The sequence below is a fragment of the Serinus canaria genome, chromosome 1A (genome assembly GCF_022539315.1).
Source record: "Serinus canaria isolate serCan28SL12 chromosome 1A, serCan2020, whole genome shotgun sequence".
Classification (NCBI taxonomy): Eukaryota; Metazoa; Chordata; class Aves; order Passeriformes; family Fringillidae; genus Serinus; species Serinus canaria.
Window position 1 is genome coordinate 26,341,373 of NC_066314.1, and position 25,603 is coordinate 26,366,975.

At 35.3% G+C, this 25,603-nt stretch overlaps 2 protein-coding genes across 2 annotated transcripts in view; one reads left to right on the top strand and one right to left on the bottom strand.

Annotated features, from left to right (window-relative positions):
- LRRN3 (leucine rich repeat neuronal 3) overlaps nucleotides 1–19,210 on the bottom strand; it is a 31,678-nt gene extending 12,468 nt beyond the window's left edge. Inside the window, exon 1 of the mRNA XM_009095013.4 lies at nucleotides 18,816–19,210. The gene's annotated coding sequence lies outside the window, so the exon portion shown is untranslated. The remainder of the gene's footprint in view (nucleotides 1–18,815) is intronic.
- The window catches only part of IMMP2L (inner mitochondrial membrane peptidase subunit 2), a 405,652-nt gene that overhangs the window by 175,051 nt on the left and 204,998 nt on the right, over nucleotides 1–25,603 (top strand). The gene's annotated exons all lie outside the window — the stretch shown is intronic.

Here is a 25,603-nt window from a genome sequence, read left to right on the forward strand (position 1 = left end):
AATCTATCATCTTTGCATCCCCTTTCTGAATTTTGGATGCCAAATTTGACATCAGCACAAAATCTGACATTCTGATCTTCCAAAGAATTTTGACCAGTATTTTTGTTCAATAATTCATACCAATCAACCAGATTGCAATCACTGTAATCAAAAGTTTGCATTAGATTTTCCTTGACATGCATCCTTTCTCTAGCATTTGTTGTGATTCCTACTTATGATTCCAAGACTTTGGACAGACATTTCTGCTGTAAGTCCTTATATAGAGGCATGTAGGAACACTATCTCACACATTATGATAGAATGATGGAGATGCACAGATATATTTGTGCAATGAAATGTCTCTTGCTATGGAAAAATTGCTCTTCAGACTGAAGAAAAGGCAAGTTCCAATTAAGATACCAAAAAGATGCTATTAGTGGTGGTTATGGAACAACTTTTTTAATCACACATATTAAAGTGGAACAGATAAACCATTTCAATCTATCCTTCCAATTTTTTCTTCCAAAGATTGAAGTGGATTCCAAAGAAGGCACAATTTTGTAATGATGTTATGCCAAAGCAACCTGCTTCTTTATTCTAAGATATTTTTTTAAGCCTGACATCAGCCTTCATGCTTTTGGTAATGGTATGGTTGTCTTTTCCAGCAGTAAAACAACTTGAATAAGTAAAGATGGATGGATCTTACCATAATGAGGTATTTCAACAATGTAAAATGACAAGGTATGCTTTCAGGGTCTAGTAGTCATTTCTGATTCAAAGCTGAAAGTCATCAGAGTGATTATCAGAAGTAAGGAGAAACACATGCTGCCTTACTCATAGGAGGACCACTGACACCAGAATGCCTGTGAAACAAAAACTATGAACCCAGCAGATGCCAAAAATCATTTTAGCTTATTGGCCACAGGTAAGAACCCTCATGAAATGATGTATGTGGTGCTGATCATTGAGGTTCAATACAAAAAATTGGAATAGGGCAGAATCAGTTGGTATGATGAAAATTATAATAAATTTCCGGAAAGAGGATGAAGGTTGTTTCCTTTGTAAAAGTTTTAGATTTGTTGATAGCAGAGGAGAAAAAATTGTTAGATCTTTGTACAAATATTTAGTACAGTGACAAATGGTTTACAGCTAGATAAGGAGTAGTTATATTTATTGAATAAACAAGGAGTAGTTTTTCTCCCTGTAGGTGCATTATAATTCTAGAAAAATATGTCAGCTATGAGGGGCCATATGAAGATTAATTGCTGGTGGTCTTTGTTCAATTAATTAATAGTTCTCCCCAGTTAACTAGGAGTATATATGGAAACTAACTGGAACTAATTGAAAATACATACTGCCATGTATGGAAAATAATTAAGAGTATAGGTAGAGAAACATCATGGGCAGACATAATGGAAGAGTACTTGGTGTCCCAGGTAAATTGTTTGGAGGCATAGAAAATACATAGGAAATCTCTGGAGGTGATGACTGAAGTATTGTTTTTGAATCCTACATGCAATATGCAGTGTTTAAAACTATATATGCTGCTATAGTTGAGAAGAAAAATATGCACATATCATGGAAGAGTTTAAAGCAATGGACAGAGATATTTGGAAAGGTGTATTGACTTAACTTGTCCTTCCTTAGCTAGTATGTTAAAACCAGGCAGACAGCGTCCCTATGGCGTTTGATTGACCATCTGAAAAAAAGAGATTAAGATGTGGAGGTGTTTCTCTAAAAATACTAATAGGTCCTCTGTGTTACATACTTTGAAAATAGTTCACTTGATGGAGTTAGCTGATGCAGTACACAAGCCAATACCAATAAAAAAGAATTGAGAGTTAATATGGGTAATCATAATATAAACAAGTAAATGAGGATAATTCAGCTTTGGTGTGTGACTTTGTTCTGCCAGTTCTTATACATGTGAACTAAATATATGGTTTAAGTTCTCTTGTAGTGTAATTATCCTTCCTTCAGGCAATAGCTGTCACCTTGTTTGATATTATAATGATATATAAACCACCTGTCTGTCTTCTTGAAAATGACTTTGTGTCCTCTGTTAACGAGCTTGAAAATGTCACCTCAAGTTGCTTTAACATTCCTATTACAAAGAAAATAAAACATGGAAAGGATTTGAAGATCAAAATCCATAGCGGTCCTTAAGTTTGTTTAAGAATGCTTTAAACTGTCCTTATCATCCTATCCTGTTGCTTGTGAGAAATGCAGATTTTGAAAGTAAATCCAGATTTGGGAAATGGAGTGTGGAACACTGACTTTTCTAATTCCTATATTTTCAAACCTTGTCCAATCAGGTTCACTTTCCACTACTGGTTGTGGAGAATGATCGTGATGTATTGCTGAAATTTCAGTTCTGAGTCTCTGGTAATCCAATAATCTGCAGTTGGCTAAAGGTTGAGATTATTCTGTGATTAAATGAATAGGCAAAGCATCACATCTGAATGGCTGAGAACTTGAAAAGTCCTGAAAACATTCCCTTGAAGGTGAAGAATGTTTTTTTGTGTCTCTTGGTATTCATGAGGAATAATGCGAGCAACATCCAGGGAAGATGAAATAGCATTTGAAACTTATAGAATTAATGAGTAGAAAGTCGAGTAGTTATGAGGTGGAATAGCTTTGTTTGGCAGTCCTTCAGGAGCAGGCTTTTAGGACTTGCATTTCAAGCAGTAAGGAAAATACCCTAAAGGCCTTGAAAATGTTTGGCTTGAAAATTGGTTTTTTAGTTTCATTGTAATTCACAGGTTGTTGTTAAAAATTAGAATTGAATGTAAATTGATAAGATAAAAAGAATTTTGCTACTTAGTTGCCTTTTTTCTACAAATACCCATTTTTCAAGCATCAGTTTTAAAAAGATTTTTAATATTTTTGGTATTAATTGAAGCCTATCTTGGAACAAAAATATTGAAGATTTATTGAGATGTGTTCTCTCCAAAGTCAGGATGTCTCAATCCTTTTTAATGTCCTTTTAGTTTATAGTCATCTGGATGTGGAAAACTGATATTCACTAGCCTAATGTTTTAATGAAAGATGGCATTTCTACTGCAGGTGGAGACATAGATACTTAATAACAAACCCCTATAATTAGCTTGAAAGAAATAAAAATGGAAGACTAGAATTAGATGTTGACAAAGAGAAGGTGAGGCTTGGTATTCCTTTGAACATTGTAGTGCAGTAATCTGCACCAGTCCAAACATTTTAAGCAGGTTATGTTCTTAGTAGCTTGATCTATTGCCAAACCCTTTGTTATCAAGGCAACTCATGTTTGAAGTAAATGTTTGTTTTGTTGACAGTTAGCAAAATATCTGAATGTTTCTCCAGAAGGATTAGATATCCTTTTCCTTATTATGACTGTCCAGGAAGATAACCTAATAAATAAGATGGTACCAAGGATGTTTTGGTTATAGCTAATGCTCAGTGTTTGTGTATCAAAAGACTAACTATTAGCTATGCTTAATTGATAAGCATTCATAGTTTTTTTTTTTTTCCTTAGGCTGAATAATCTCATTTTATTGCTGTGTAGCTACCAAACTAATAAGTAAGGAAAATGTAAAATGAAGAAGTCTTGATAAGCTTCATTTTTTTCTTTCTGGTCTTTCTGGTTTTCCAAGCTATTTTAAGGGTTTTAATTCTTTTAGGAATTGCTATTAGACTTCCCTATGTCAGAGAAGTAAGAATTCTATTCTGTTAAAGCAGAAATGCTGCTATTAATGTCCCCAGGTACTTCCCTATATATATGCTCAATTTCTAGAACTGTTAAGGGGAAGGAGGCACCATTTTTCTCTGCTAAATTTGTAATACAATGTAAAGAAACTTACAGCAAACTATTTTTGATGAATGGGAAGGTTTGTTTATTTTGTTTTACTTTATAAATAAAGTAGTAGATTATACACAAATGTGATCCTTGAAATCCAATGGAAAGATAAATCAGCACATTCTAGTGAAAAAAAAAATCTTTCTGGTTCATTTGCTTAATTGTGAAATAGCATATTTTTAAAGCTGTTATTAAGGTTTGAAATGATTAGCCTTCATTAGTTTGGTAATTAGTTTGGGCAGATTGTTTTGGAACAGGCTCATTCCTATCTTATTGCTATTGAGTCTGTAATACTTTTGTTATGAAAGTCGCTCTCGGTCAATTTTTCACCATGGTTTTAATTGCTTTCTCTGTTAAAAATAATAATGGCTTAGCAGCATGAAACAGAATTTGTTTCACTGGAAGAAAAATCCTTATTTCTAGAGGCTATGCTTGCAAGTTTGATATTTTAACGTTTTCAAGTGTTAGGCTTCCATTCTGTGTGTTAGAGAAAGAACTTTCCAGGGTTACAAAACGATACCAGACAGATACAGGTAATTCTTTGGGTCTATCAGAAAACATACTTCTAATGCAACAGTTCCAGTAGTCTTTATTATATACTTTATTATGTATCTTTTCTTTATTTGAATATTCAAAATTATTAGCATCAGATTTTGGTGACTTCTGTCTGATGTGACAATATTTATAGGGGCACTGACACTTGCTGCAGAACTGCATCTATTTCTTCATAAATTAGGCATTGTCAGTAGAGTTAAAAATAAAAATTCAGTGTCTGGCTGCAGGAAAGGAGGATACAGAGCATTCTGCAGTATGGGCATGTGTCAGAATCCAGCTGAGGTTAATTGTGGTCTCATTTAATTTTGTGCCTGCAAAATATTCATAATACTTATTGACTGGAAATCAACTTAAAGTAGCTCCATGCCTTTCACATCCTGATTTGTGGGATGCTGCTATGTACCATTCTTTATATTCATAGTCTACCTGACAGCCAGGTTCAGAGTTTAAAAGAAATATATTTGGTAAAAAAATTTTTCAAAGTATTCAGAATGACTATGATTTTCTTTTATATATTTTTTTAATTTGATCATCTCAGTTGCACCTTATGTTTGTAAATTATTTCATTTAATTGTTGATTTATGCTGAAACGATTAGGTACAAACAGGTTTTGTCTGCTAGAGGCAGATGGGAGAGTAAGATGAGGGCAATGAGAAGGGTTAGGGTTTTTTCCTACTTTCCCATTCTCTTGGTCACCATCTTTGGAACTTAACAGAGTTGGAAGTAAAACCAAATTAATGTTAATTCTAATTCTGCTCTGTGCAGTGATTTCTAGCTCTTCTCATAAAAAGAAAAAAATTTAAACATTTGTTGCTTTGTCCTTTGAGGGCTTTTTTTTTCCACTTAAACTAAGGCTCTCTTCCTAATGGCTGTTTGGGGACCCATGCGGTAAGAATTAGACTTCTCAGTCCTTTAGGCCTGAAAGAGATGAATGAAACCAGCATTCACAATGCCATCAACCTGTTAGAGAGCTCAGTGTTTATCACACATAATCTGTAAGGTCTCAAATTCTAGGCCAAGCTCCATGTCTCTTTGGGTTTTTGATGTTTCCTACTTTCTGCAGTCTGCTGTCATGTGTACTAGATTTCATTTACCACTTCTTGATTACAGTAGTTAACTGTATGGGTTTTTTCACACTTTTTCTTTTTTCCATGTAACCAGTCTGAAAAAGACACAATAATTTATATTTTTTATTTGATATTCTGAGTTTACTGTTACCTCTGTGTAATACTTTATGTTAGAGGTACTTTCAAAGCAAATGACTTACTTTTCATAAACTGTTGCTTATGAACTTTGTTGAATCCAAGCCAGAATATGCTTTACAGCTGAACAATTTCAAGTAATAGACTCAGAAATCATTTTGCACAGCTTTTTGTGCGAACACAGATTTTATCCTGCAAACAAATTTGAAAAGCAGAAAAAAAAAAGCAAATATGATTCAGAATGTCTGGATTCTGAATGCAATATAACTTTTTCAAAAATGCTTAGCAATTTTTTAGATGTTTTTATTTCTGTGTTATAGACATAAGTTCTAAGGAATACATCTAGAACTACTTGTAAAGTATTTGCTGAATTCTTAAATGCAAGGAATTTAAAAAGAATGATCCAGTGCACAGTGTTTTCTTTCTGCTGAGGGATGCTTTTTATGCCACTTAGGAAAGTCCATTAATTCCTGAGGGCTCAATTGTGTCTGGTTAGGCATAGATTCTAGAACTGTGTGGTGATGAGCTTCATTTTCTAAGATAACCACATGGACATAGAGTGCCTCTGGGGCTTAGGCTTGTACAGTCACAAAAACCTTATCTTTCTGAGATAACCACATTGACCTTCAGTGCCTCTGGCTATGGAAATGGTGGATTTGAGGACAGGAACTTCAAAAAGGAGGTCTCAAACCTCATTAATGGTATGAAAAGCAAAAATCATCACAAGCTACCCTTTTCCATACATGCAATAAGATTTCTGACTGTTCTTTCCTCTCTGCCTTCTGTCAGAGATCTAGTCAACAACAGGCCAAATTTGCATCAGTTTGTTTCTAGTGTTAAAAATAAAAATGAATTTCTATTAAACCAAAGCATATCATAAGAAAGAACCTACTCTGTGATGTTTCATTGATAAGAAAAGTATTGCACAGACAAATCACCAGGAGGGTTCATTATAGACACAAAATTGTTGGTTTCTCATTTTGTAACAACAAGCCTGTGGCCCTGACATTTAATCAGAGCAAGAATGGCATTTATTGAATCTCACATTCACTGAGTCCGAATTAAGGTGACTTATTAAGGCAAATAAATAAAATACAAAATACTAATTTTTTTTACATATTTTTCTTTTATTAGTTTCTGTGCTTGTGCTTTCACTTGAAGGTGTGCTTTCAGATTTTAACCATAGAGTGACTTTAAAAAAAAATTCACTCTGTCCCTTTATCTAGTATATTTAATATACTTATTTTATCTGTTTATCTACTTGGACCAATGTAAGACAAATCAAATGCAGGATTTTGTTTAAAAATAAAGAGAATTATTTTTAGACTTATACCAATAATAGGTTAGTATTCATTTCTCTTGAAAGTGTCCTTAGAGCCAGTATTGTTTACGTAAGAGCTAAAGTAAGTAACAGATGGAGAGCTAGCACTGCCTCAAATGCTTACATACAGATAGATTGTACAACATGAAACCTCTGTGATGTTGAGTGGCTTTGCATATCTCTACCTGGTGTGCCTAAATGTAACAAAGTGCTTGTAAATTCTCATAAGTTGATGGAAGATTTGATGCACTCAAATAACTAATCTGAATATTTCCTGGTAGAAATTAAATTTTATTGTTTTGACTCTACTTTTACTTGTAATAGAGGTATAGATTACAGTTCATTGGTACTTAATCCTTGATAATTGTTTTTCATCTGACTATAAAAAACAAGGTTGAATACATGCATAACATATTAGAATTGCCATTAAGAAATGATTCCGAATTAATGTTTTTCCTCTCTATGCTATGCAAAACAAATTTTCCCCAATTAATTTACAATTGATTACTCTATAGTATGTCCCAAGGGAATGCAAAAAAGGTCTGTTTGTATGTTCCCTGCTATTGTGTTTCTGCAGTTTGATTAAACCAAACATCACAAGAATCCAAAGGAAAGCATATGCTCATAGCAGTAATGTCTGAGGCACTTTTAGTTTGAATGCTTCCCAAAGCCTAAATACAGAATTAGCCTCTCTTAGTTTGCCCTTCCAATCCAAGAGGATGCTGCCAGATCTGTCCAAAACTTCTAACCTCTTCAGGAATTATACATGTGCTCTTGTTTTGCTTGTCAATCTAAGGCTATAATTTGTAGTTTTAGCTACATGCCAAAATCCTCATCCCTGATAACCACAGGAAAAATGTATCTGGGCTTATTTTCTTCTGCTAAGATGTTCCTTAGCTTGTCTTCTTTTCAGGTATGCGATGATATAGAAGTCAGCAGAGATAAGTAAAACAGGCAGAGCAGCATTTAATGGTTAGAGCTTGTGAAAATAGCTAGCAGGAAGAATATTCAAACATACAAATGCTTATGTAAATCCAAAGACTTTTTAATTTTTGATTATTCTGTTTCAAGTACAAATTTAAAATATTTTTATTATCTTAATGGGCAAAGTTGTGTATTTGGAATGAGAAATGAGGATGTAACCAAGTATTTTCCTGTATTCCAGTAAAAAGTATTTTTGTGTGGAAATTTAAAAAAAATTACTGGAAGATGGGAAGAAATGCTTAACATTGACTTTTAAACTATAAATTATGAGTTGTGGCTTGGTTCCTGTGCAGACTGCTTGGATAAAGCCCCCTGTAGAATCAGGGGCTGTGGATCTCCCATGGACACAGAGACTCCTGTCCAGCCTTCAAAAGTGAAAGAGTGAAAGAGCTTTCCTTAAGATATGTTCATTGATGGCTAACTTCAGTTGACTCCCGTTTTATTATTCTGGTTATTTTGCACTACATTGCAAGACATCTCCTCATAAATTATGTAGGGCCTAGACATGTTGCAAGGAGTTCTGCATTTTGGGGAGGGAGGGCATATAATTAATGAGCAGCTGCAAAACCCTTTAATTCTTACTTTAAACTCAATCTCAACCTTTAACAGATCATGAGAATTTGAGATCTTCATGATGATTGTCATAGAATTATCACAGAATCATAGAATAATTTGGGTTTTAAGGGACTTTTAAGATCATCCTATTTCCCCTCCCACCATGGGCAGAGACACCTTCCCCTATACCAAGTTGCTCATGTCCCTATTACACTTTGGAAGATGATATCCTATAAATCATTTAAGAAGTTTTGAAGTCTTTACTTTTTTTTTTATAGATGTCTACTAGAATTGTACTAAAAAATGAATGCAGAAAACAATGATCAGGTTGGACAGAGTATACATTTTTCTCCATGTAGCTTGTAATCTTGGTTTTAATTTGCACATAAACCATAAAGAAAATGAGTTTACAAAAAAAATACAATACTCTAATATGCTTTCTTAAAACTTTCAGAAAACACACGGGCATGCTGGCACATGAAGTTTGGAATTCTCTGTGATGCTGAGAGATCCTAATAGAAGTGCACAATATTATTCTTTTATAGGTTGCTCTGTACCTCAGAAATAAACTGAGTAACATGTGGCAGTTGCTAGGGTAACCAGTTTTTGCATTTTGCAGAAAAAGTCCAAGAATAAAACACATGTAAATTGGCAGTGTGGAAAGCAGTATCATATACAGTCTCATATTCTCAATTTGTTCTTTATGGTTTTCCTCTATACTATTTACATAACAATGAATTAGATCTCCTTCATCTTTTACTTTGAATCTCCCATACACTCATATTTTGCATGGCTATGAAAGACATTTAAGCTTTCAACTGCTAAGCTTAAACTGGTTTTTGCCCTGTCAAACTATCTAGATTTACTGTCAATAAGATATAGCCGTGGTTGCTGTGAGTGCTGATCATGTTTGCTGTGTGTGATTATCAGGGCATGTAAACAGAAATTAAATTGAATTTTAAAAGTTGTCCTTTGCACTTAAATGTGATTTCCTGTAATTGTTCAAATTATTCAAATTCCATTAAACATCTATCTTGACTATGAGAGACTAAGTTCAAAGCCAGCAGACATTTAGAAAGACAAGATTTTCTTGTTCTCACAAGAGTCCTATTTAGGACTGAACTGGAATTCTTTTTAAAGCAAACCTTTCTGTGCTTGTTTTGTAAAATGTTTGTTAATAAATTCTGCAAATTACTGCATAATGAGAAATGCATCCTTGTTACAAGAAAAAATGATTTTATAATGAATCATTAACATTTTGATTTGAGTTACATTCAAATACTTAACCCTAGTGAATGCCATCAAGCAGACTTTGTCTGGCGGATTTAATGGTCATAGATGAACATAGACAATATAGCCTATTATTTTGTTGAAATTCTTCTAAAACTTTTTTATTCTTCATACTTTTGAGTTTAGAGTATTCCAGTGCTAGAATATTTACTTAGGGAGTTGCTACAATACCAATGATAAATGTCAGCAATATAATTTTCTTTTTTTCAGAAACATTTTTCTTTAAAAACATTATCAAATTATAGCTTTTACCCATGCTAAAGAATAGAAATGTGATCTGTCTGGGATGGTTCTAATATGAGAAAAATGCTTTAAAGGCCTTTCCAACCCTCCCTTTAAACTTAGTACTAAGTAAATCTCATGACAATGATTTTATGCACATGCAGAAGTAAGAACAGAAAGGGCTGTCTTATGTTACCTACTGATAAGATCAGAGCAAAGGCTGGAATTCAGTTCAGCAGCTTATTTCTGTCCTGCTTTACACTCCATGGCTTCCGTGAGGTTACAGGTATTAGTATTGTGTGGTTCTAGTTTGTTGTCCTTTCCACATTGCTTTTTTCAAAATTAGGACTTACATGGTGTCCATTTTATCATCTGTAAAAGGGTACTCTAAATTTTAGGCAATTTAATTGACAACTTTGTGTTTCTTAAATTACTCTGCTAGAGTATCTTGATAATCTTGATATTGGAGTAAGTAATCTTGATATTGGCGATAACTATGGAAACTCAGCATAAATAACACCTTCAAACTGACAGGTTTTCTCAGCAGAACCACTTCTAATGAAACTCATTGCAGGCTTATAGCAAGTAAAGAGTGAAACAGTTTAACTGAATTCACTACATGAGATAAAATACGACACTAGGAAGTTAAAGCCAAAGTTTAGCTCTTAATATGAAGTGGTTATTATGCTAACTCTAATTCATGATTGCTAAAGCTGTATTTTTGAAGCTGTGTATAAAACTGTAGTGTATTCAGTCCCAGATCTGTGGAAAACACTGAACACCTGGCTGAGCAGAAATACAGAGATTACAAATTAAGATGGTAGTGTTTCAGAGAATCATGCTTCTCTCTTCCTAGAAAATAGTTTCTTTCTGTTAACTGAATAAATATAGTGTGTTATTTTAAATTTTTTAAACAAGCTAGTAGGACATTTAAAACATTTTTAGTGTCCTGCTGGGATTTCATTGAATTACTCTTTGCTGTTACCTACTCTTGTAGGTAACAGCAAAGCAAATATTGCCTCATGACCAAATGGGGTTTTATTTCTTTTAGCAGTCCAGCAGACTGTCTGGATTTTCAGCATTTTCAGCTCCATACAACTAGCTCAGAGACAGATTGAACAGTGCCCTTCACCTCTAGTAACATCTAAATTGCTCTCATGTGATGCAGTCACACCAAGACATCTGAGCAGGCTCTGATGGCAGTGGTGCTGTGTACTGTTCCCCAAGGCAGCAGTGGCAGAGAAGCAAGCCTTTCTATTGAGAGCATCATTGTGGGAGAGTCAAGTGGAAGGGACCTCGGGAGCTCTTCAGTCCATCCTCCCACTCAAAGCAAAGTCTCCTCTTATGCCACACAAGCTCATGGAAAGTAAAAATCAAACTGGAGTTTCTTACTGCTTGCAAGTCTTGGGTTTTGACCATTCCATTGCAAACATATCGTGGTGGATTCAATATTGTACCTTGACATGCCAAAGAAAATTTATTTCAAAGCAATGCTAATGCAAATTTAATTTTTACGGAAGTGAACATTTTCCTCAGCCCTGAGCATTGATTACTCTTTATTGAAAAAATAAATATCTATGTTGTAATTAATGATGGAGTAGATGGCTTGAACAGAATTTGTTCAGACTTTCTGAAAGTTTTGCTAACCTCTATGTGAGAGATTAAATAGTAGTATAGTGGATTTCTGCCACAACTTTAAATGTGCTTATAGTAACATTAAATCCATTTACTACTACTACAGTAGTTGTAAATGGGTAGTCTACAATCTCAACATAACCATAATAGTTTTCCTGACGTATTTGTGTCAGGCATAGATATTGTGTGTTTATTTAAACTTTTTATAATTTTTTATTAATTTTTAATGTTTTCTATACTTGTTGCTAGGATTGACATAATGGCATACCAACACAAGATGCTTTTTCAAGAACTGATATATAGACCAAATTTAAAACAAAGTAAAGATTACAAATACCTAATCCACATTCACTTTAGATAAATGGAGATTTTTTTTTTTTGCTCCTTTTTGTGAATTTTCAGTAAACCTCAGAAGCTGTCAGAGCAGTAATGAGAATAACATTTGAAAATCAACAAGTTTATGGATTTTCCAATGCTTAAAAGAGCAAAGGGTATTTCAGTATGGAGCAGAAGGCCTCCAAGTATGCAGATTTCAGATATATGGATCTATTTACTTTGCTTGAACTGAAATGACCATAGATCCTAAATGTACTTAACAATTTTGACAATTAATAGGTAATTTAAGATTTCAGCATTTAAATCTTTGACGTTGTATATAATTTTAGTTATCTATTCTAGTTACAGTTTACTGTTAAATGACACCTGCTGAAGGCAATATTTAAATGCCTATTAAAGGCACTTGCATCTGCATTGCCTTGAGTAGCCTCATTAAAATGACTCTATGCACTAATATCCAAGGTGATTGCTTCCTATCAGAGGGAGTGTGGGGTGTGTATAATATGTGTCCAAACATGCATGTTATCCTTGGGAGGAAGTGAGAAATGCAGAAATATTTCTGGGCAGTTCCTCAGATTGACTGGCTCTTCTTTCTGCCCAGGAAAGAGCTCAGCAGTTTGGCTGCTGCTGTTGGAAGACAGATACTTTTCCTTATTTTCTGGAGCTTAGAGTTTGGAGTCTAACCCTGGAATAGTATGCTGAATATCCTTATTTTCTCTTATTTTACAGTAGAAATAAAATTACTGAAAGTGTGTTTGTCTGACAAAATATTGATGACTGGATAATCTATATCAAAGCAACATTCAGAAGAATGTGTTACGTGAATTATACATGCTGGGTGAAATTGCTATTCAGACAAACATTTCTAGCTTAACGGATCATTATATTTGCAATTACCTCATTTTGTCTTCTCTCACCTCATAAGGATACCTCTATAAACTGGTATAATCGTTATTAATCATTCAATTTCTCTTGAGTGCTGTTGAGTTTTAGCCTTGTATTGGGCTTACCAGCAAGTAACTGGCCAAAATGAAAAAGTAAAATTACTGCATTGTGAGAGTGTGATGAAATAGTGTCTCTACAGGCTCAGCTGTCATTTCAGAAAGTTAACATGGTGCATCGTGTGTAAAAAAAGTGCATGTTCAAAATGGTGTAATACACACCATATATGTAGGATAATCTTTTAGTGTTATGCTTAGCAGGATAACCTAAGTAACTATGTTTTGTTATAAAATGATATGAAATAGGAGTTGTGCAGATAATGTCCCTTAAGCTACAGTGGTAATGAAGCACAACTTGGCTGTAATTTTAGTTTTCATACTGAAAGGCTTTTTTTTGTTTGTTTAGAATTTGACAAGAGAAAATACTGTACTTCCTAAATTGATTGAATTGTTTCAGAACATTCTTTTGCAGTGCAGAGGGAGGAAGAGTTTTTACAGCACTGCCTGATTTCTGTATGGAACACAGAAAAGAGAGCAGTGTAGTATTATGCAGTGGGTTTGGAGCTGTTGTTCCACAGAAAAGATTTTTTTCTGGAAGACTCAGCTCCCATGTGAGCCTTGACCAGTGTGGTCTCTCCTGCCTCTCAGCTTCTTCCATGGCATGCAACATGGAGCCAGCTGGGGAGGGGAGTTCAGCAGGTAACTCTGTACTTTGGTGGAAAGGCTGCACTGCACTGTACTGCACTGGGGTGAATTAGCACACTGCTAAGTGTCATCTGCAAAAATTGCTGATGCTTGACATGACCTCTAGAGAAAGCTGCTTTCCAGAGGGGAGAGGAAGTTCAGTGACTTGAGAGAACTTGGCAACAGGAATGAGCTTGGGGTGAAGAAACAAATGTGTCTCTGTAGTCTTTCTATTTATAGCTACTGTGACACTAGCTAAAATCTTTGAGAAAAGTTTCTGTTTTCACATAAAAATTATTCCTGTCAAGATGAAAAATTTTATTAGGTCTTTAGGTACTGAATAAATCACATAAATATGATATAAATAATGACACATATATCTCTGTTTTCAGCAGAGTTATGCTACTATTGTAAAGTAGGAGACATTTGTGTTTATCCTTATTGAGGGAACGAATCCCATAATTGCACTTATTTAAATGCCTTTCAAATCTGGTATATATTTCTCATTCTATTTCAAATAAGAGTGACTTTTTGTTTTAGCACCATGACAAAACGAACCAACCCAGTTTCCTTTAACCTCTCAGCACCTCACTAGAAGAGCCCTAGTAATGTCTGACCACCATGTTGCCTTTTTAGAGACAATTTGAGAGTCATCTTTTCTTACCCAGGATGGCAGTATAATAGAGTAGTACTGTGGTGATTTAAAAAAAGTCTCAATGCACAACTTTGTTCTTCGTTGTGTGTTCTATTACACCACAGGTTTTTTGTTTTATTATTCCATAATTTATTAAATAGATAATTTCTGAAATTGTCTGATCCCTAGACATATAATTGTATAAAAAATATTTTTTCTTGTTTTTTTCATTCTAATAGCTGGATGCCCAGGGATTTTTGATGCAGCTAATTTTATGACTTGTACTTTTTTAATGCCAAATGTTATAGAGAATTTAAAGTATTTCCTGGCAGACTGGTTCCTATTTGCAAAATAAGAAATGTCTGTTAAAAGACTCTTGGGGTAATACTAATATTCCCTGTAGCATTTTTTTTTTTGCTTTGCAGTGTTTACCTCTAAATACAGATGCTTATTCACGAAAGACAAAAGCTAAATTATTTCTTTTGTGCCAGTGTTGTCAAAAAGCCTTTCCCAGTTTGAGTGAGATTCTGGAAGCTGGGAGCACAAAAGAGGCAAAAATTCTTTTCTACTCTAATACAGAGGTCAGTAGAGTTAAAGTACCATTAAATTTGGGGCAGATATTTTAATGATTTCCCGAAATCCAACTGAATAGAAATAATGTGAATACAGAGATCTTATTTCTTATTTCCATTCAATTAGACCACTGCTGCTTGTGGCCAAACTGAAAGAGACTTGAGATAAATCTTTTGTGATAAAGAAGTATTTCTAAATGAGGGATAATGGTTTTGAGGATATGCTGTATGAATTTGTGTTTATAAAATGAATCTTCCCCTTTGTTTTAATGTCTGCACTTGCTTTTGCTTTGAGGAAAAGTAAGCAGTTTGGTAAATGCTAGGGGTGAGAGCATGCCTGTAGCTTGTATTATGGTTGATGTTCTGTGTGCAAAGAATATGAAATCCTGTTGGCAGAGAACTGGATCAAGTAAAATTGTGAAAGTAGTTTGTATTTGGCCCTCATGAAAATACTCTTTTTCACAAGGTGTCATATTCAGCTACTCCATGAAGAACCTAATGTGAAATAATCTTATTGACATCCATATTGGATCTTTCTCTGGTGCAGATGAGTATAGCTCCATATGCTGTGCTAATAAACATTTATCAGTTCCGTTCAGTAGAGGATATGACTTTATTGAGGAAAAATTGATGAAATCATTTATAGATTTTATGGTATAACACTGAAGGTCAAGCCATTGATTTAAATAAGTTCTTTATGAACTACACCATTTCACAATAATGGCTTTTAACAGTTTGTGGACTGGTCAGTTGAATAAGTAAAAGGCACAGTAATTCCTTTTTACAGTTACATTACAGTTTTAATGAAAAGCATTGATTTTTCTCTTAAAACTAATGTGTTTAATGACCTTTCTAATGACATCTGTCACTACTGTTTCTTCTCAAATTCTACTGGCATTTTCTTTCAGTGAAGCAAAGGATTTTAATTGCTTGTTGTGTTGTTAGAATGAGAATTAGTATTCTTTTAAAGTAGTATGAAGGCTTGTAGAAGTCATATTCTGCTAAAAAAATAATTAGAAACTGTCTGATTTTTGATCTTCAGAAAAATTTTAGAAAACCTCCATTCCTTTGTCTTCAGAAAATAGTTCCTTTAGTGCTACATGTGAAATTGGTTTTTCATTGACAGTTTTTGCTTCTTGGTATTAAGTTGAGTTTGTGGAATTTGACATGGAAGAGTATGTTAAGGTAGTTTCTGACAATGTCTCTCTCAAGAGTTTTGTTTTCCTTCAGCTTTTAATGGTGCTATCTGAAGAAAGGACATATGAATTAACTAAAGCACTAATGTAGCATTAAACACTAAAACTATCTATATATAGTTCAAAAAGGTATAATTTTTCTCTCTGTGGTGATTTTTCTTTCAATTGAAGATAGAACTTGTCTTGAAAGAGTCTCTTGTTTTCTACTGCCTATCTTCTTCTATTGTTCTAATACTCCAAAACGTGGCTATTAAATACCAGTCTAACTTTAATTAAGAGTGATTATCAGCAAGCAGCAAAGCTTTTGACTAGCTTTTAATTGGTAATACAATAAAGGTCATGGGTGAGAGTCAAAGAAAGTGGCTCCAACACTCCTAAATGGTTTGCTCTCTCTTGCACATACTTTGTTTTGTTTTCTAGTGACAAAGGACAAGTGATTACAAGTAAAAAGCAGGATGTGAATATTTTCATAAGCTGCTCATAAACTGCCCAATCTTGGTCATTTAGCAAAGATTATACATTATATTTTTGATCTACATTACAGGTAGCAACGTTGCTTAGTTGATCTGGTCTAATTCAGGTGCAAAAACGAAGTACTCACCCACTTCAGGGTACTCCAAGCAGGCATGCTCTGATGTCATGCTCAGAGCTGCCACCCTAAAAGACGGGACTTCGGGGTTACCATAACAACATCAGCCAGTCGTTGGCTGACACTACAACATTATTGCAGGAGCTTTGAGGGAGTATTAACCAAAATACAGCCACCACACATTTTGCCTGCTTTGCTGGTTAAGAATGTCTATGCTGGGTACAGAAGCTTCATCTACAGCATATGTTCTCTGTACATGCATGATTGAAATAGCCACATTTTTCTGGAGCTCTTTGGCATATCTATATAATATTTTGAAGTAGCACATTAGAGTATATGTGGCAAAACCCAAGCTGCATTTCTGTAAAGTTACTCATATTTACTTATTTTCTACATTAAAAATGAATGAGGATAAACATTCAGAAGAGCTGAGAAGCTACTGAGGCATGTAGAAAAAGTTTCCTGAGTAGTCCTTTGCACATAGCATGAAGAGATCAGAATCAGGTTTTCTCTACTTATTTTATAGCACATTTTGTAAAAATCCAAACCAGGAGCTGGAAATGCTTGCTGTGCACATGCAGTGTGAATGAAAACAGGATATTTAATTAATTAGACCAGAGATTGTGTTTTATGCAATAAAATAACTCAGCTTGCTTTAAAACAGGCTTCACAGACCACCTAAAATAGAGGAAGCAAGCTTGCCAATAGCAGGAGCTAATGCTTCAGTACCTTTCATTTTGTACTCTGAAAAGAAAACCTCTCCTTAAGCTCATTCATTTTCCAGAGGGAATGTCGAATGCCGTGGCATATTGTCAGAGCTGCTTTATTGTCACCATTTACAAAGGTCACCTGAATTAATTGACTTCTTACCATACATATTGTTAAGCTACCCATTTCCTGACATTTTTGGAAAGGTGACAGACTTAAAGCCAGTGGCTATCTGTTGATGGTTCTTTCACAGTTTGTTTCTCAGAACACAGTAGCTCTAAAATTACAAGCAAATAATTGCATTGGTGCAAAGGAACAGAATCTTTATGATGTTCTCCAGAGTTCACAGGAGTGAGGGGGCTGAAGGGAGAAAAAGGGGTAGGAGAAATAATCAAAATACTGAGATGTTTTTCATACAGATATAGTACTCTAAAAAGCAAATAAAAGCGTAGGGGAAGATGCAGATTGTATTTTTTTTCACTTTGAAGCATGCATTAGAGGGCTAACCTGTCTTTTTCATGGTGTAAAGTAAAATCTATCTCTGTCTTTCACTGATGCATGAATCACAGATCCATGCTGATGCACTTTACCAAATGTGTTTTCATCTAAAGGATACTGAGGTACTCTGATACTGCATGGAAGAAATGACATACACATGCATAAGCACAAGCACATTAGACAACTGTAGGGCTAGTCTGGAATTTTAAGTTGATTAAATTGGTTAGATAGAAAATCACTGATATTTTACCAGCCCCCTGCATTTGCTGCCTTCTCCTTCCCCCTGTGTTGGGTTCTCTTTCTCATCAGCAGTGCTGGGCAAAAACTCCAGCTAGACATGTGAAAACAAAGACATGGAAAGCAAAGACAAACAGTTCTGAGCCTTGCTATGCTAAAACAGGCAAAGCTTTTATAGTGATGGATTTAAACACTCTCCTTCCATGTAAATAGAGGCACCCTGCAGAGATCCTGTTAATTACAAAAGAAGATTAGAACTCCTCTGCTTAATGTGATCCTTTTTACCTAACGCGTCAGTTCCAGCTGCATCAGTAATCAGACATTCACTGTGTCCCTTCTGACTGGAAAGGGGATGTTTTTAAGCGAAGTCATTTGCCACAATCCTTAAGATGTAGCCTGGCAGAAATTCAATAACTGTTTGTGATATGCTCATTCAGCCTCATTGCTCAGTGTTTTTTAGGTCTTGACATAAACAGCATTTCCCTTAATGCTAGCACTGGAGAGAAGAAAGGAGGCTGTCCTGTATTTTGTTTTATTGGTTTCAAAACACAGAGCAAGTATTTAATTTAATTTAATATTGCCTCTGAAACATCAGTGGAAACATTCTTCTTTTATATTTTTTTATTCTTTGATGTTCTTTCAAGCTAAAAAATGCACAGATCTAATACTAGTGCAAGCATGTTTAGATTATCTCTGGCATAAAAAGCATTGTGCATTGCATTTCTGTTCAGGAAGTAATATGTGAAAAATACACTAATAAAATAACTTCACCAAAAGAAGAAAGGGGAAAGAGTCTAGAAGTTAGATAAAAGTCAGGATAAAATTGAAAATAAAGAGGAACTTACCCTATAATAAGAGTAGTTTCAGAGCTGGAGGAGTTCTTGCATCTCAGTAATTTGGAATCCTTAGTTCAGGTAGCGACATACTTGTATTAAAGCCAGAGTCTGTCTAGATGAGCACACATGTACGTGTGGGTGTGAGTCGGTGTGCATGCGTGTGTCTAACAGTCTATAATACAAAGATGTATCTATTGATATCCTACAACACGAGAGACTCTCCGTGCTGCCAGCTGAGATCCCTTGCGTTTGCCAGGCGCTGTTGCTGCCTGGCTGTCTGAGGCTCGCAATCCAGCGGAGAGAGAAAGGCGGGGGAGAGAGCAGCTCGCTAGCTGCTCTTATTTCTCCTTGTTTCCATGGCGGTTAGCGGTGCATCGCTCAGGCTCTCGGCTGTCACTGTGACACGGTGCTGCTGCTCAGCGGTCATTACCGGCGGAGCCCCGCGCTCCCCGGAGAGGAGCCGCTGCCGGCGCGCCCCGATGCGCGCAGTGCGCGGCTGCGTGCCCGTGGGAAGATGTCTGGGACGTGACACTGCTGCTGCTCGGGGACGGGAGCACGGAACCAGCCTGTGAACGCGCCCGGAGAGCTCTTCCGATCTGGGCGAGCTGCGGGGCATGCTTTCTGTCTGTACAGAACAGATTGGGAGGTCCACATTTTCTACCCCCACCCCCCTTTTTTATTTATTTTTTTTTTTATCCTTTAAGGGCTGTAATCTGTACTCAGAACAACTTATTCGAGATCACTGAAGTTCTGCAAAGGCTGCTGTAGTTCAGGGGATACTGTATGATGGAACCATTCAGGAAAAATGTGTTGTGCCTTGCCCCCAGTTTCGGTGCCTTTATATTTTTATTTTTTTTAAGCTTAAGACAGTAAAATATTTTACATATTCTTCCTCTCCCAAATTTTGTCAAATATTACATTTTACTACCTGTGCTTATCAGTAGAAAGTAATAGCAGTAATATGCCTTCCTGAGAAATAAAATTTCAAAATGAACTCTGAAAGGGGTTGGTTAAATAAGAAGTCAGTTTCTCTCAATCTCTCTCTGCTTTAGTCTGTCTTTTATGGCCACCCAATTGTATAAACAATAGGATGCCCAGATTTTTCCTTCCCTTTCTTTCTTCTTTCTCCCTTTATGCTATGCTCTTTGGTGAATGGTTTATTTTTTTCCCCTGTTTATTCTGTGTCCATGACCAAAGGGCATACAACCTATGAAGATTTTAACAACTGTAGAATAATTTGTGATTATCATCGCTCCTCCTAGATATACAATACAATAAATGAGATAGATGTTGTTAAGAAAAGGTTTTTTTATAATATACACTGTAAATATAAAATAAATTACTTATAATAGGTGATGATTAATAATGAAACACAAAGAATTGGTTATCAACAGGTCAAAAAGAGGAAAATATTGGATCTCTTGTGTGAATTCAGTCCCACAGCCCTGAGCAAGTCAGGCCACCCTCTAGTGGACTGAAGTGAGATGCAGTTCTCATTTCACACTCGTGCTTTGAAGAAAGGCTCACGATCTTGTCTAATAACAGTATGAATATTTACTCTTACTGAAGATTAGTAAATGGTGTGAATTATTGTACTTTTTGCTGCAGCAATAGCACCAAAATTTTACAATAAAATGGTTTCTATTTTATGAGTACTTAGTCTCATCTCAATTCACTTTGGCTCAGATCTTGGACTGCATTCTTTTTGTTTTTATTTGGTAAGAAAATAATTTTATTCTTCATAAAATCACTTATTGTGAAAATTGAATTAAATGAATGCCACCACTCTGAATAAATTTCAGGTTGTTATAATTGGCTAGGGCAAATCTTAAAACACTACTCCTGTTAGGCTCACTGGTGCTTACACTGTGGCTATATTAAAGCAGTCTTTTCCTTCTGCCTTAAATTTTTGAGTACTGCACTTAAGCTAACTACAGTGAACAAAGAGTTAAATTTTTTCAAAGATGTGTGCTGTTCATTTTTCACTCATCCAAATGAGTGGGACTGTTTCATAGATGAAATAATAGCATTTGTGTGACTGATTAGCTGCAAATAGGTGACATACTCTAGGCCAGGGAAAGGCCGAGTGGTCTTTTTATTTTCTCTCATTCTTTGTTATAGATATTCAAATTTTTTCTAATGTGAGCTAAAGAGTTATAACGTGGGGCAAACCCATCTTTAGTTACCTTTCAGGTCTTCTTGCCTGGGGTTGGGACAGGGAAAACAAAGATCAGAAAGATGTCACATCATTTTTCTGTAGCCTCAGGGCTCACTGGTGAAACCTTGTTTCTCCTTTGCCCCCACGAGGTGGCTCTTGGAGCCTCTGATCTATGTGATGTTCACCACCATGAGCTGTAAATGCAAGCCATTTTAAACTTCCAAGTCAACCTATAAGCTTTCCCTGCTGCACAACATAATGTCCTGTGTTGGGTGTTGTAAGAAAGCACAACCCAAAGCCAGAAGAGTAAGACCTCTTGCATTGCAGCTTCCACAAGAAAAATGGAAATCCTTCCTGATCTCAGCCCTCTCCTGCCTCACTCCCACAAAAGGTATTAACGTGTACTAGAGGGAGGGATTGTGGGGGCAGTGAGAGACAAGAATATTTCAAAAAGTTTGGACAAAGTTGAAAATGTTCTTTTAAAGAGAACTAAAAACTGCTAGATCTCATATCTCATCCAGTGGAGAAACAGATGATCTGGAGAAAGGTGAATAGATAGGGACTAGCACTGACCTGTGTGAAATATTTCTTGGGTTTTGCCCCTAGCCTCCTCATGAACTCGCTGTCATTCATTCAGAATCTGCCTCTCTAATTAACATGAGAATCATGTGAAAACATATGCAGTGATTTGACATGTGAAATTAAGATTAGAGAAGTGCTTCATTTTGGTTGATTGGTGTGGACTGTATAATTAGAGGGCTAGATAATTAAATCAGCTAAAGTATACTTGCATAAAGAAAGTGAGTTCTTATGATAGACTATATATGCAATTAAAGTACTTCCTTGATAGGCATACATTTACATATTAGTTAAAATGTTATTAAATCATACCAAAATTCTGTTTTGCAAAAAAAAGTGAAGTAATTGAATTTTATTATTTAGGTAATGCTAAAGAATATTTTTTTAACTATCTGCAGGAGAAAAGTATCTTTTATAACCAAAACAATTATTATTATTAAAGTTCATTAAGTTATTTTTCTGCTGATTTCACTGTGATGCTTGGTGGTTTTAAAATAGCAATGTAATCAATTTTGTGAAAATCATATATAAAGCTTAATAGGTTACAGGATAGAAAAAATTCTCTCAGACTGATAGAGAGACAATGAAATTAATGCAGACTAACTCCAGCAATTTACTTAGCATACATTTTATCTGATAACTGAGTGCATGTTAAATAAACGAAGTAATTATTTGTTTTTATTGGACAATAAACACAATCCATAAACCCCTTAGTTATTTAAGTACAGGGATTCTATGGCTGCATTTTTCTCAAAATTGGAAGATTATTTCAAAACTTTTTCCTCTTTTTCATTATGTAGAAAGGCAGAGCATCCTAGGGTGTCCATATACTTTTTTGTGGTTCAGGATTACCCATGATCATTTTCAGTCTGTGAGAACACAGCTCTGTTTAGAATGCAGCAAGTGTTGTTAAAAACTGTAATAAATACTATGCAGTTACAGTAAAAATACCACAACTATTTGATTTAAATTCTAAGATGACACACTTTATATCAGAAATTGGAAAGTATTTTTTTTAAAGCATGTATTCATACAGATTATGCCCATGTGTAAAAGAGACAAGACTTTTGGAACAACTTTATCACTTATGACTACATGTGCTCCTCTCCTGGTTTCTGAGGCACCCTGACTACAAGGAAGAGGCTCAGTTGTGGCTTTCCTCACTTCCTCTTGTAGGCCAATGAGTAAAAAAGAGGTGAGGTGGTGGGGTTTTGTTTGACAGATTGATTCTCACCAGTTCTGCAAAGCATGCCTTTTTATATCTTCCATGTGGGTTATGGGGAGGTATTTCTTTCTAAGTGGAGGTCAGTTTCAAAGAAATCTGTGTTGTGGTGTCATCAGTTAATTTATTAGTTGACTTACAAATTATAGCTGGTTGTCATTGTGTGATTTGCCTGGAAGAGAAAAAAAAAAGCCACCACTTCATGTAACCCTGTTCTGCCAGCATTTTCAGTGCAATGTCATCAACCTGACATAGTCATGTGCATTTGACATCCTTGCATTGTCATGGCAAGACTATTGATGTTTTCCTAAAAGGGCTATGCTCCCATTCAGACTAATTTTTATTAATATATATCTTTCCAAAATTGAAATTTTATTTCAGTAATAAACAAAAGAAACATTTCTGGCTCTTGTTCTTTGTCTTTTTTGAAGATGAAAGGCTTGTTGCCAACAATGAATTCAAATTTCTAGAGCTGTAATGAAAAATGCTGTATCAGATTACTTAACCTGCTATGAAGTTTCTTTTATCAGATCTGAGAGTTAGTGTTGATACAATAGAGCAAAAGCAGATGGAAACAAATCTGTAAAGAATTTCACATAAGGAAAAATTCACATATATACAAAGCCCCAGTTACTCCTTTAAATGCTATGTAGGTAGTAGGTGCTGTATGACTTGGCAAAATCTGGAACTGCATAGTAAAGAGCTTTATAGTACAGGCAAGTTCAGTCATGTGTGATGAGGTTGAATGAAAACAGAGGTGAGGAGCTGATCTTGGTGGTCAAGGAGATATTTCCTATTCCAGAAAACTTGCCTATTCATGTGGCAATTGTTTTCTATGAAACAAAGAGATCCCATGCAAAAGCTATAGTCTCTTTCCTCATTATAGGTCCCAGAGCCAAAGTCAGCCTTCTGCAGGAGTGGCTTGAGGTCTGAAAAATCTTAACAAGTTTTATCCCTGCTGGGTCCCACACAGGGGGATATCTGAGTTCTAATTTTCATGCTTGACCCTATTCTAATAGGCAAGAATCCCTGGCACACCAGCATCTGCAGAAGGCTGGAAGTGAGTCACGCGTAGCAACCACAACCTTGCTGTGTCACATGGGATTCTTAATGAAGACAGAGTAGTAAAAAGCAGATAAAGAATCTTTATATGCAGCTGGATAAGGCTGATGAAATATCTGAAAAGCAATTTTCAAGCTCAGTATATATGTTCAAAAATTGATTTCATCTTAGTAAGTTTATGTCTAGAGGTGACATCTCAGGTTTTGTAGCCTTTTTAATTGGATATAACTTACTGGGATCTTCTCTATGGTGGGTCTTTAGGACTGAGATAGCCTTGTAGACTTCTTAAAGATCTGATTGTTTGTGATCCTTGTTTGTGGGACCCAGAATGTGCATGGAATATAGCAGTTAGTGTCATAGCTCTTGGAGCTAAACTGTATCTAAGGCTGAGGAAGAAAATCGTGGCAGTAATGATTTGAATGTAAGGCCTAGAATTTCCATCCTGGTGTCAATTTGTTGTAATTGGATGGTGATAGGTCTTGAAATTCCTGTCCTTATAGAGAAGCCATTTTCCTTTTCTTTGCTCATATCTTTTTGCCTTTCTATGGAACATTAACATTTCAGATATTTTATCTGAAACAGGTTTGTACGTTTTCTGTTGACATTGTGTGGTGTGGCAAATAGTATGCAATCAGTGAAAGGGAACCTCATTCTCTCAATAAAACATTTATTTTAAATTTAGCCACCTTCCCAGATAATGCCACATTTGTGGCACATAAATGTGATGTTTATAGTGTGTGTTTTTCCAGGGTCGATCTTCAGACTTGATGTTCTTAACTTTTTTGATGAAACTAAACAAACTAATCTTGTTGCATTTTATTGTGGTTTAATTTTAAAATGGGTGGGTAACAATAGAAATTCTAAATTATCTGCTTTTCATAACTCTTTGCACAAGAGCTTTATTGATGATTTAAGAAACTTTAGAGTCACTAAGATAAATATTAGTACTAGGATGGCATTTTGCTTTTAGTTACTTTTACTCTGAGACTCAGAGAGGTATCAGTTATTTTCCCATGTCATCAACAGCATGAATTTGTTGTGGTGCTGAGAAGAAACAGCACAAATAAGTGCAGTGTGTGCTCAGAATATGGTTACCTAATGTTAGTTTGAATAAAGTACACTAAACTGTGGGAGTGTAATGGGTACCTAAGTGAAGTCCTTAAAGTTTAGTTATACAATTTCATTTTTTTTCAACTTGCAGATCTAGAAAATTAATTAAAAGGTCACTGGAACATACAACATCCATACTGATTAAAACCCAAACAATGTAACGAGGAGTACAGTAAATGTCTTCCCTCTCATCTCTTGTTTCACTTCCAAAAACTGTACACATTAAATATTTTTATTTAAATGTAAAGCTATCTTTAAATCAATAAGCTGGGGGTAGAAAAAATCATGTACACCATGACTTCCTGGAGGAGGAGTAGTTTCAGAGGCTTTCACATAGTTTCCATTACTAAGGAAACCACTTATTTTGTCTGTGCATGTTTTGAATAGATCTCTCATTTGAAGTCTGGTGCTCAGACGCAGGATTGCATTATAGCACTGAGAAAGAGGTAAAGGAAACAAAAGAGGCACAAAACCACTCCACATTTAAGGAATATGGCATATTGTATTACATGCTTATGAAAGTGTACATATCTATATATATTTGAGAGATCTGTCGAGATATGTATACATTTTGATAATTTTGCTCCTGCAAAAAGCAACGTGGAAATATTAATAAATTAGGTAGGGAAAGCAGATCTCGTTACTTCCTGTATTTGCATGCCTCTA